The following is a 13,811-nucleotide window of genomic DNA, read 5'->3' on the forward strand; positions in this document are numbered from 1 at the left end:
GGTCATTGTTTACAATGCGATCTCTTATTTCATTGCCTTGTACACCTGTTTTAAAGTATCAAAATGTTGTCCCCATCCGAGGGCTAAGGAGATGTAAAAAGGTGAATCTGAAACGGGTGAAGGTGTGAATCAGGTGCGTGAGCTCTCAGGTGTGAGAAAGAGTCACTGGGGATTTAAATTTGAGCGGCAAATGGTGAAAGTGACATGATGCATCTTAAAGACTTAAAACTGTTTAAGCTGTATTTTATAAGGAATTTTATGTTAAAATAAAAAGTGTGTATTCATTCAAATTTTTTTATAAAACTGAAATTGCTAATTTCTGGGAACGTGAACTCAAAATACTATACAACGTATTGCTTTTAAAAAAAGATTAAATTAGCTTTTATGAACTTTGATATCAATAAAAAAAATAATAATAATAACCTGACAATATATACTACAGCAACATAATTTTTTTAACCTATTAAAAATGGTGTTACTGACATAAGTAGTTTTATTTTTATATTTTACAGTCTTTTATTAAGTGTAATAAAGTAAACTGACACTATTGAGGATTTAACAGTGCATTAAGTGTAGATTTAAACAAAAAAAAAACACACAAATAAATAAAATGTTGAGAGAAAACTTAATAATGTTGCCGGTTTAGAAGGACTGCAATTTTGTCATTCAAACATCTCCTGATTGGCTAGCATAAAAATATCAGAAGGTGTTTTTTAAAAACTATTTCAATTTAATCTAGATCTTGATTATATTATCACAGCTGAAAATACCCATGTAACTCTAAAGATTACGTGAAAATTTCAACACGGGACGTGTAAAATAATAAAAGTAGAAGAAAAGACTAATCAAAATAGTACTCACTACAATGATGGTAGAATCCTTGCACTTTTTCTTTTATTCCTCCCTTTTTTTGCAATCTTCTGTTAAGTGTCTGTCCGTTCCAGAGCAAATAAAGTAGTATTTAAAAAAAAAAAAAACTTCTCTCAGAGTTGGTTTTAAACGCGCAGATTAGCGATAAAAGTCAACTTTTTTCTTTTTCATTTTAAGGGTGAAAAGTCATGGAGCCCCGTGCTAGATCTCAAGAGACAGACTCCGAGCAAGAACGAGAGTTGTCCGATTACTGCTGCAGGCAGTGACTAGCTAGTGTCTGACGAAGAGAAAAAAAAAAGAGTGAAAGAGAGAGAGCCAGTTGAGAGAGACTGAGGGAGGGAGGGAGGGAGGGAGCTTGCAGTTCGAAAGCGCAGAAAGTTGCTCACTTCTCTCTTTCACAGGAAGACTTTAGTTTGGAGGAGGCACTGGGGAGTTTTCTTCACACCAGTCCTCCATATGTCATTCGCTCACAGCTTTATGCAATATAGCCTTCCTCTAGATTGTATCAGTGATCCTAAGACAATGAAACGGCAGATCCTGCATGTATCTCTGCTAGTCTGCTGGATCCTGTGGCTCTGCACACACACAGCCCCAGGGCACAGCTTTTTTTCCTCTCTCTCTCTCCTCTCTCTCCCGTTTATTTTTATTTTCTTCTTCCCACAAACCGGCTCTTTTTGGCTGATTCTCTCTGGTTTGTCCCTGACAAAAGGATCCTAGTAGGCATGCATTGTGTAAATATAGTTTGTAAATGATGGAGGTGATTTTATTGGAGCAAACTGGCTCGTCCGATCAGCGTTATAGTGGAAGCCCTCCATCAACAAGTAGACTGTTCACTGCTGTTTGCAAGGTAATGACTGCCGTCTGTCTGCTCCAGCTTATTACTTCATTTGTTTCCAAAGTTTACCTTCACTGCTTCCTCATAATGGAATACTACCAACTGCAATCTATTACATAAAGAAATGCATTCCTATTGTGGAATTTATACATTATTATATACATAAAGATATACATTTACACTGAAATAAAGATGCATACTCATGTATTAAAATATAACATGCAATTCCATTTATTTTTAAATGTAATTAGATCGATAGCTAGATAGATAGCCAGTTATGTTAATATGTAATATATTTGTATGTGTTTGTGTGTGTGTGTGCATATATATATATATATATATATATATATATATATATATATATATATATATATATATACAAACACAAACACACACACACACACACACACACACATTATGAAATAACATTATATGTTAATATAATGGTCTTAATTTTAATGCCATTTTAAGCTACATTACAAACATAACATAGTTACATTATTAGGACCATTAAGAATGTAAATGAACATATATTAACAAACAAGTGCATGTCTATATTATACATTATATACATATAATGTATATAAAATATAAGTATATATAAAATATAAGTACATTTATTTTATACAAAAATAATACAAAATAACACACACACACATACAAACAAACATAAAGTGAATTTCTACTAAATACATATAAAATCTAAATATAATAAAGAAATATGTAATTAAGTAGCTTGTTTGTTTGTTTTTAACCTGTAAATTTATGAGGAAAACGTTTCTTTTTTTTAACTGGAGATACAATACGGTGAAAACTATAATTACATTTTTCAAATAATTTATGAAATATAAATAAATATCTATACAATTTGTTCTATAATGAACAAAAGCAGCCTTATTTTGTATATACAGTATACAGGCCTATAATAATAATAAAAAAAATCCCAAATAAGCTACGAGGTGGCTAAAAAGACAAACACACACTCACAAATTGACTCGCACACCTTCATGAAGCTGGTGTGTCACAATGAAAAGGGCTCAGCAGCCATATATGGGACAGCAGGTCAAACCTCTGCCATTCACCTCAGTATAAATAGACCCAAGCTTGACTTCTCCTCATCTAGATGTGGTGCTACTAAAGCAGTTGTCATGCAAATGCACAGGCATTTACGCTACAGATGTGCCTACAGGTAAAATCCAGCGTTTCACATTTCAGCCTGAGAAAATTAAATATATTGCATTTTGAAGAGGCTCTTGATAACTCAATAGACTAATAAATGCAGAGGGGATCTCAAGTAACTATTCGCCGTAGCTGAGGGGTTTATACGCCAATCGAGTTATAACCCCCTCTCTCGCACATAAAATTAACTTTCAAAGTAATTTTGCAGATATTTTAAAATTGCACAGCATAATTATCCCAAGCTCTTTGTCTCCCAAACAAACACTTTCAATTTCCCCTAAGCAAAGCTTCAACGTCAACGGAAAGGTATGTTTCACATTACTGTACCGTAACTATAAATAGCACAATATCAGGTGAAAGATCTCTCATAATATTCAATAAGACTGAGATTAAGATTCTGAGAGATATATTGACTCACTTAAATGAAAGGCCATGAATAACTTAACTAAATTAATATCATGGGAAAATAAACAAATTGCTAGTTTCAAAGTCGAAAGCTAGTTTCAAAGTTCTGATAATTTGGTTTTATCGTATTGTGTAATATTGCTGTGTGAGTATATTCAAATATATTTAGTTCTGAAATCTAAGCCTCAACAGCCTTATTTTTCCACTAGACTTAAACATGTAGCAAAACGGCCCTTTAGAATTAGACAATCAAGCTCGCGATGTTCCTATTATGTGCCCGCGGTGGACTTAACAAAGATGCATTGATAGTCCTAGACTGACATCAGTGCTAAAACATTACTTGCCAAAAACTATATCACGCTAGAAACATGAGAAGTGGGTAAGATTAAAAGTGAAGCCGTTCTTTATTAAGGATTATGTCGATGGGATCCTGCAGTCTTACTGGGAGGCTGCAGAGATGTCTGCTTGAAATCTAGACACATGGGGGGATCTACAGTGTCCTGCATTGCACCGGGGGTTATCAAGAAATTATGTCACAAATGCATAATTATGCTGTGATTCATGCATTGCCCACAGCTGACCCACTAAAAACAACTGGCTGAAGTTGAGCTACTCATTACTCACTAAAGTAATTCAGCTGAAAGACAATAAAAGGATGCCCTGATGGAATGTCATTATTGTTATTGTATGGCACAATTACGCTTCTTCAAACTACGAGCAATTTCTGCTTTGAGAAAACTGAGAAAACATACAGCCTTTGTGATGCTAATAATGCTAATGCTAACCAACACAACAACACTGGGTGTTTGCAATCCGCTAGCCGAGTGTTTACACAATGTCACACTTCGAGGGGATCGAGTTGCTTTTTCTGCCCGTCTCCCAGAACATAAAACTCTAACGCTTCCCCCAAGATACGAAACCTGAACTTCAGTTTGTGAATAATGAAAGCAACTTTTTACACATTTCACATAATATTTACCTACTAACGAGAGGGAAAAATTATTCTGGGCCTCTAAATTCATGTCCCTGACAGGAGGAGGATGGGAGAGTTGGCTCTGTGGAGATCTTACCAAGCCATCAAGCAGCTGATACTGGATATTTCTTCATACTTTAAAGGATTATTTTCATAGCAAGTAAGTTTTTTGCTTTAAATAACCGAGCTACAAAAAAGAATATAGACACCTTTGATGTACATCTACACATCCTAAACAATTAACATTTTACTAATACTTTAAAAGATAATTCACCAGGGAGAAAATAAAAGAGTTACTTACTAATCACAGTCAATTTAATGGCATGTTTAGCATGCGTTTATTAGGCCATTTAGCATATTTTATATAATCTGTACAGTAAAATTGAGGTAAACCTTAAAATAAGACAATACTTTTCCAAGACTGCATATGTAAATAATATGCAGTGTTGGAAAAAGTCTGTTGTGTTTATTATGTACAAATCCTTATTGTCATTTTGTACATACTTTTTTAAAGGAAGAAATTTAATCCAGCAATGATGCATTCAACTGACTATAAAAAAATATTACTATTTTAACAAATTCTTTTCTTTAAACTTATTCTTTTAAACAAGAATCCTGAAAAAAAAAAAAAAAGTTGTTTCCACAAAATATCAATCAGCAATAAAAATAATAAATAATAATTCTGGAGCAGCAAATCTGAATGATTTCTGAAGGATCATGTGACACTGAAGATGACTGCTAAAACTTACGTTTTTCATCACAGGAATAAATTACATTTTTAAATATACAGCAGTGGTTTAGTTATGACGAATAAAGACAGATAAAAAGGATTCTAATTGTTAATCTGAAAAACTCAATCCAGTGCTGTTGCATTCAAAAGTAATGGGCAAAGCTAAATTCAAACACAATGTATGAGACATTTTATGGATTATTCGACTCCATCAGTGGGTGTTTTTCTCTCCTACTGCCTGATCCCACAGACTGCATCATCAATCTCCAAAACTACATTTGCTGATCCAACCTGCAGTGCTTAATTTCAGGAGAACCAATCAGACAGAATCTGCTCGACAGAGCTCCATACCCACTGTTCAAAAACCGGCTTCATTTGACTCTAGGGCAATCTTTGATGATGATGACGAGTTGTCACCACAATAAAGATTTCTACAGCACAGACAGATAATTTTAAAGCCCCCTAAGGTAAATTAAAGCAAGCAAAGAGCTTTCAAGTGTTGAATAAAAGCTGCAGTGAAGCTCCATTTCTCTATAAACAAACATCACGTTCATCTCCTAGAACTACTGGACGTATGTTCATACGTAATGCCTTTGAAACAACTGGATTTCTCCTCAGAATAATTCAGCTGGTTAACTTCAAAAGAGCGCTGAATAAATCGAAGTTTGCAATCATGGGAAAGACGAACTGGAGAACAACCAAAAAGATGTTACATATGTTTCATATTCAGTTAGTTGCTTTCATTCGATTGCAACTCATCAGTGTGCATTTCCAACTACAATGATGTTTGTACTTTAAAAAATCAGAGACGTTAAAAAAACATCAATGCCGACAGTGTGTTTGTTTAAGAGCGGCAACAAAGGACACTTCTACCCATGAGTGCACCGCAGACCGCACTTTATGAGGATCCGAGCACACCTGGTGAAGTTCTATGAGGGCCCTCTGAACCTCAGGAAGGCGGTTTATTACTCTCTAGGGCTCTGAAAAACAGCAAAACAAGCGAACTGCAGAGACCTATTACTCAGAAAGAGACATCACAGAGAATCATGGTGATATACAGGACATACTCCCTACTGGAGTGTTTATTTAAATGCTGTACTCGAGCCATTGGCTGTCGTTAAAGAGAAGAGAAAGCAGGGCAAGGTTTGAAGTAACTTCAGCTGTTTATAATTTCAATCAAGATTACACTCTGGACAATGCATAAAAAAAAAAAAATGTTAGTCCATTCACTATCCTGGCCGTATTTCCACTGTTCTGGCAGTGCTGATGTTGACAAACTAAATTTCCAAACAAGTTGCAGGTGCTGTAAGTCACAATGTCATATGAAACCACACAATGCCTCAATCTAGAAATCAAGCACTGTCTACATCAACTAAAAGAGTGGCACCAAGTGCCACAAAAAACTACTGGTCAGGAGTATAAACAAAAACACTACTTAAAATATACTTGCATTGAAAAAGTTTTAGTGTTTTTAGTAAATGTATTTAAGAAGTTAATACTTCTATTCAGCAAGAATACATTCAGTAAAGACTGTTCAGAACAAATTTGAATAAATGCTGTTAATTTCAACTTTCTATCAAGCAAAGAATGCTTAAAAATAAATATCTTGGATTCCACATAAAAATTAATCAGAACAACTTCAAGGAATGTTTCAGACCATATAATATATGCATATTAGAAAGATTTCTGAAGGAGTATATCACACTGAAGACTGGAGTAATGCCTGCTAAAATTCAGCTTTGCAACACATGAATAAATTGCGTTTCAAAATATAGTGAAATATAAAATGGCTAATTAAAATTGCAATAATTTTACACAAATTACTATTTTAACTGTATTTTCGATCCAGTAAATGAAGGGGAACATAAGACACTTTTAAGGAACCTTAAAAAAACCCTTTTGAATGGTAGTGTGTGTTTGTGTGTTATTTATGTATAAACATATAAAAGCATAAACATACACACACACACACACACACACACACACACAAAAAAAAACCTTTTGAATGGTGCAGTGTGTATGTATAATATACACATAAACCATAACTATAATCTTAAATTCCTGAATGGGAAAGTCTGCTTGACTCCACTAAATTTAAATCAGCTGCGCTCTAAAATACCAATACGTTTGGTAATAAATTTTCAGGCCCCTTTCAAATGACTCCGAGCAAGCATGCCGGGCGTCCATGGGAACATTTGTCAGCGCTGGCCCAACTGTCTTGGTTTTGGTCAGAAATGTGGCATTCCCAGCCTTCACAGCTGCCTCCCCCAGTTGGGTCCAGGTCAGCAGAGTGCCGCGGCCAGACCGCCGCTCCCTGGCCCCCAGAATGGGCTCTCCCCTGCAGAGAGGACACTTCGGCTCTCAGGCGGAGGGATTAGTTTCAGGCCAGCAGAACTCCCAGTGGGGGAAGAGCACTGAAACTACAGAGGTTATAGAGCCACTGTTTCCTTCCAGCCGGCTGACATTTGTGAAGCCAGGAGCCCACGTAACAAAAACACATTAGGCAAATGTCTGGTTGGGGTTGTCTGTTTAAATTGGCCAGATGAAAGCCACTTTGATTGGGGCACTGCCATTCTGCACAATGGCAGTGGGCAGTTCCAGGGAAGGGGTAGGCACATGGAAGGAATGCAAGAGGGAGAATATGACTGTGTCTCGGCGTAAGGGAGAAATGGATCCGTGTGCACCTCAGCGGGTAGTGTAAATGTGCTAGATGATACCACAGCTTAGAAAAGTGCAGCCTCATTGATATGTAGGCATCATAGGTTAAAGCAATGCAGGCATCGTGAAAGGCCTTTTGTTCTAAACATACGGTTTCTCTCAGCATAAAACAACTTCTTCGTGGTTTATTGAAATACAGTACACAAACAAAAAATACAGTGGGCCAAAAAACAAATGAATGAATGACTAATATATAACAAAATATAAAAAGTGGGGAACAAAAGTTTAAAAGGGGCCATTTATTTAAAAATTATTCTAAAAAAAAAAAAGATGCACAAAATATATGCTTATTTCTTATTACAAACAAACACACACACACACACACACAACTGCTGTCATATCTATTAATCATGATTAATTGCATCCAATATAAAAGGTTTTTTTTTTTAATAATATATGTGGGAGTACTGTGCATATTTATGTTTCTATATATATTAACACATACATATCTATATTTACTCTATCTATATTTTATCTATCTATCTATCTATCTATCTATCTAACTGGGAGACATCTTCGGCCTACAAACTCTGAGGAAGCAACTAGAAACAATCTGTACTAAAAATATTTCCACACTTGCTCTTCAGGAAGTATAATTAAATCACTCAGGGCTGCTTACCATATATAATGGCAGGGTTGTTATAGGGCAGCAGATTTCATTTTTAACTCTAGTTTAGACGTTTAACAGCTGAACTTCTCTGGCTCTTTCTTTCTCCTCACGTATATGCATTTAAAATAATGCTCAGATTATCTGGATATGGAATGCCGTTCGTTTTATTGGACAGGAAGATGCTGCAGTGGCCCCTGAAGTGTGTGAACTATTAGCAGCTTGCTTGGCCAGCGGTTGCCTCCCATCATGCTGGCGTCATATAAAGTGACTTGAAGCATGACCAGAAGTTCAAAAATAACCAAAGGTTAATAACAGTTTAGGACTATCCATGAGAGAGAGAGAGAGCAAAGACACATGCTAATAGCATCCCCCGATGAGGCCAAACTCCCCATGACTTCAGGCTCTGGGTCTCGTCTACTTAATTGACAAAACTCGCAAAGACATTTGCCTTTAGTTACAATAAAAATCTAGCACCCCAACTTTGTGCAGACTTTTTCAAGGGGGCAAGTGCACCAAATACACTTCACATTAAAATGCCGAAGTGACAAAGTCACAGTTTCTGGACTGACGTGCCAACTTTCCATGTTTATTTCCTTTCGGAGCAGTGCTCAGAAGGTGATTTCCTCTTTGAGGAAATGGAAATTGCCTAGTGGGCCTTTTAGCTGAACTCTTCAAAAATATGTCAAACCTTGTCTTCTATATATCTAGGCCTCTCAATGATTGACATGATAGCCAAAAATCCCCTCTCAACCCCAGTGGGGTGTCATGGATGTACTCAAAAGAGTAACAAACTTAAAAGTAAAGCCACTATACGAAGGAGATGTTCATTTCCAGATGTATACATTCTGAACTTTCCTCACAAACACATTTCTGCACACCAAAACCACAGGGAAAGGGCTTTTATTGCTCGGTTGCATGTAGTATACTTGCTCCATGACTTCACTGGGGTGTATCATGTCACCATGTCTGAATGGGATGTGCAGGATTCCTCGTAATGGATACGCCGGAGAGGAAAAGTTGTTTCAAAACAGCATTTGAAGTTCACCTGATAACACATCCTCTTCACAGACCCTCTTCGACCTCTGCCTACTGTCACAGCCCATGGAAATGTGACGAGAAAACACTGACAGGAAGCAGTAATCAAGGCTCATTGGTGACACAGATTCCGAGTGAAATGTGCTTTGACAAGCAAAGAACCGAGGAAAAAACAGGCCATGATGGAGGTTTGAGAAACCCTTCCATTAAAATGCAGGCTCACAGAATCCCTGCTGCTCTTCATTTGATTCGTGTGACTAAAAAGTTTATGGGAGACGCTGACTCACACTTTCATTTTGTGAAAAAACACACAGAAAAAGAAAAAATATGATGCCTGGCCAACTTGAATGCTTTCAGACAGGGTTATAAAATCCTCTGCATCCAATAACATTAGCAGGCCATCCGTATGTCGAAGGTTTGGCTTTAATAAATGATGATAAACGAAGAGAAGGATGACTAACTTTGCCCTCAGATGGCTAACATGTGATTCAGTCTACACACTGCCACAATCAGCAAAAAAAGACACTCATATATATATATATATATATATATATATATATGTATAAAAACAGATTTGTCAAAAATTTCAAAACAGGTGTATTAAAGGAATTGATAAAGTGTGTCGTGAATGCTATGCTGCATGAACATCTTCAATTCCTTAACAACAAAACAGCGCAAAACATCATTTTTTAAAACAAACATTAAGTAAAGTGATATCCAAAGTCTCGTCGTCAAATGTCTGAGGAGTATAACTCACAGCTCACAGCAAGATTGATCTATAAATAGAGAAGCGTACCATGGTAACACTCCCTGCCAAGTCTCGGTTACACGACTCGCGACTTTTTATAGGCCGCAAAAACTTCCTGTTGCTATGGATACAACGCAGAAGAATAGTCCGGGATTTGGACGGGAAACAGGTAGGACTGGTCAGGTCAATTAGAGGAGCCATTTGCTTGAATGAATGCTACCAGAGGGACATTCAGGGTAATTGGGGGTTTGTTCATTCACTGGGTTGGAATTGTTCTCCCTCTCGGCCGCACCTGGCTTAGACTCACTAGAAGAATGGAAATGACATCCAGCTTCAGTTTTAATGGCTGCTCAGCAGAGACAGCTGTCATTTCTGTCTTTAGATGCATATTAGAACAGTGGATTAGTTAGGCGAGGCCTTTTTGGAGATGTAAGGAATGTAAAAGATCTTTTTAAGAGTAAAAGTCAAAAACCTGCTTATTGTTGTATAGTAAGTTTTCTTAATTTTATGGTGAAATACTGTTAAGTTGTCTTAGAATTATAAAAGAAAAATATTTATAGTTTGTTTTTTGGAAGTTATGTGCATTTGGCTTTTATGTTACAACTTAAGTTGGTAAATTAATGTTTTATTTTAGTGTGGTGTCTTTTACTATGATGGTGTGTTGCATTTGTATGATACCGTGCACCTTCTAATTATTAGTATTTACCACAATTTCTGACATTTCACAGAATTTTTTGTATAATGTGCTAGTAGCTCGTTTATATTAAGCACTGGAGCTTTTAAGTATTCAAAAGAACACAAAAGCACCAAAAAGAGATTGCATTTAATCAAGGAATCAGAAGTAATCAATGCAGTTTGTGTATTTTATTAGTATACTAAGTGTTCTGAATTTGTCTATGTGAGAAACAGACTTAAATGTATGTTGGTATTCCCTAATAAACCTCCAGTATTATTAGGAACTGAAAAGAAATCATCAACCAATCTGTGAATAATTCAGGGAACCAATCGTCAAACCAATCCGCTAACAAATCACTCATATTGATTATATTTTTAGTTTATTTATAAAATTACTTTATTAATTAAACATTTTACAAAACACATTGAATATATTAATATTTGAAAAAAAAAAAAAATTATGATGTGTACAGTTGTAAGGAAAATGTCACATTTTACTTGATGGTTAAACCACATACATTTTTTTCTTAATTTAAGTGTTCTGAAGTATTCTGAAGTGATCTCTGCAAAAAAAAAAAAAAAAAAAAAAAAAATGAAATAAATAAAAAAACAGACCAACTTTTATGTTATTCCCTGATAAACTTCCCAGGTTATTAGAATCTGGATCAGACTGATTCGTTCTGTAACAAATCATTTAGACAATTTTGGAGAACCAAATCAACTGAATCAATCCAAAAGAATTCAAACCTATACCAATTCTATGATACTTTTATTTTTTGAAGCTTCAAAGCTCCACTCTCCATTCCTTCACGACTGCACGGAAAAGAAAAACCACTATTACAAAAAATGTGTCCCGTTGTGTTTCACAGCACGGGTTTATGAGGGTGGGTAAAATATTTTGGGGTGACCTTTAAGTAAATGAACTCTTTGACAAAGTGAAACCTCACCTATTCTCTGTCTCTTGAGGTTCTTCTGCATTTACCGGCATGATGAATGACCCATCACATGATGACTATGCTATTTACAAAATTACAAGCTAGCTGAAATTCTGTCTCACCAAACGGCTGCTCTGGGCCTGAATAATTGATCAGATATTGAAAAGCTCTAATAAAAGGAGGCAGCCTGTTATGCAGTCGACATTCTTGTCTTCGGCTGTTATAGACACATCTCTAATACATGAAGGAAAAGGCTGATTAGGCAGAAGAGTGCAAATGTTGTTCCTTTATTTTTATCCCTCCAGGAGAGCAGAATTTGAAATAGAAGATTAGGTTACCGTGGTGCAATCTGTCATGCAAAGGGAACACGCCCAACCGGTGCCAACGCCAACTAGCTAAGAGCTCCCTGCTGCATGGAGTAACACGATCAGAACAAAACAGCATATTTATGACATACTGTAAACGGTATAATGTGCAAAAATAAACAAACTTTTCTCATTTTGTCAAATGAGAATATATAAAGATGTTCGGAATACACAGATAGACCCCAACAAAACACGATAAACACTGAATTAAAGATTTCTTTAAAGAGCCATGCCACCTCATAAAAACAAAGCCCGTCAGAGGTCAATGTCTCCTAAAATATCAGATGATTTGACTTTCTGACACAACAAGATTCAGGTTGGAAAATGTCACTTTTTTTTTTTAAGCAATGCCACAGAAGAGCCTTTTTTTGGTTTGCTTTAACTGAACAGTTCCTAAAATATTTTTTTTTCATAGTATGAAGAACATTTAAAAAATCTAAAGAACCCTTTTCCGCCATAAAGAACCTTTTGTGGAATGGAAAGGTTTCCTGGTTCTTATACCGTGGGTTCTTCGTGGAAACAAAACTGCCAAAAAAGTATCTTCATATTTACGAGTGTATGAAACCAAGAAAAATACAAAAAAACAAAAAGAATTAAAAAATACAAAAAAAAATACAAAAAGAACATTCACACAGGTGACATCAGCTAGATTTTCCATTTATTTATTTATTTATTTATTTATATTTTTTTTATTAATTAATTATTTTTTTTTTTTAAATGTTTTAATTGTTTTATTTGTTTTTTAATTGTATTCTTAATTGTTGCTTCCACGTCATGTAAATTGACCCATCCTGCCACGATTTGATCCCGAGTGCACCCATTCCCAGCGTCCCCGGCCTGCAACACCATCAGCTGTGGTCTCTTTCATAAACTGTACCTTTTACCAAAGCAAAAGGTGATGAATTGAAAAAATGTTTAGCAGCACGATCAATTATTCACGATGCCTTTTACTCAAATCAGCTCTTGATGAATAATTAAAATTAATCTCATTACAGGAGATTTCATTATGAGATAATTTAATTAAATGTAAGCCCAAGGATCTCAGACGTTCGTGAGACATGGGCGCTCGCGGTGCTGCTTTAATGGGATGAGGGGGCGCAGGAGTGGGAGGTTACACACATGGGTACCTACATTATTTAATGGCCTCTTCTAAATAAAGACAAATCAATAATAAGTTGTCATCTCATCAATGTGTTGAAAGCATTCCAGAGCCACGGCTTATCAGCTGGGCTACATCACCTGTCTGTCATATAAAAGATACTAATAGTTTATTTAGTGCTTTAAAACAATATACCTATGCATCAGGGCTAAATGCATGTGAAAAAAGACAGCAACAAAAAGAAAAAGCTCCTTTTCCACTGAGGTCAAATGTGCCTCTACGAATTATGAAGGGTACAACTTGTACATCTGATCCGAAAAATAAATGATATCACGGTCTTGTGGGAGCCATTAGGAAGCTTTCTTTGTGGGGAGATTTTTTGCATGTCTTGTCTTCAGGAGCACTTAAGAAGCCGAGGAATTCCTCTGAGCCTGTGATACACATCTAGGTAATGTTCCGGCTAAAGCCATTTTGTGCCATCCAGATATCAAGTGTTAAAGGTTTTTCACACACTCACACACACACACGCTCGTCCACATCACATTATATCATAATAGGTGGATTTAGGTTGAGTCACGGAACTGCACGTCGCTTATATAGTGGAGGAATGTGTGAATAAATCACACATGAGTGT

At 36.0% G+C, this 13,811-nt stretch overlaps 1 protein-coding gene across 9 annotated transcripts in view; it reads right to left on the bottom strand.

Moving 5' to 3' along the window:
- Positions 1-13,811, bottom strand: part of eya1 (EYA transcriptional coactivator and phosphatase 1) — a 71,210-nt gene that overhangs the window by 41,690 nt on the left and 15,709 nt on the right. For 2 of the 9 annotated variants that reach the window (XM_026201064.1, XM_026201068.1), the window contains exon 1: positions 862-1,172. The exons of the other annotated variants lie outside the window; for them this stretch is intronic. The gene's annotated coding sequence lies outside the window, so the exon portion shown is untranslated. Of the gene's footprint in view, positions 1-861; positions 1,173-13,811 lie in introns of those variants that run through there. 9 annotated transcript variants of the gene reach the window in all.

Source organism: Carassius auratus, chromosome 24 (genome assembly GCF_003368295.1).
Source record: "Carassius auratus strain Wakin chromosome 24, ASM336829v1, whole genome shotgun sequence".
Lineage (NCBI taxonomy): Eukaryota > Metazoa > Chordata > Actinopteri > Cypriniformes > Cyprinidae > Carassius > Carassius auratus.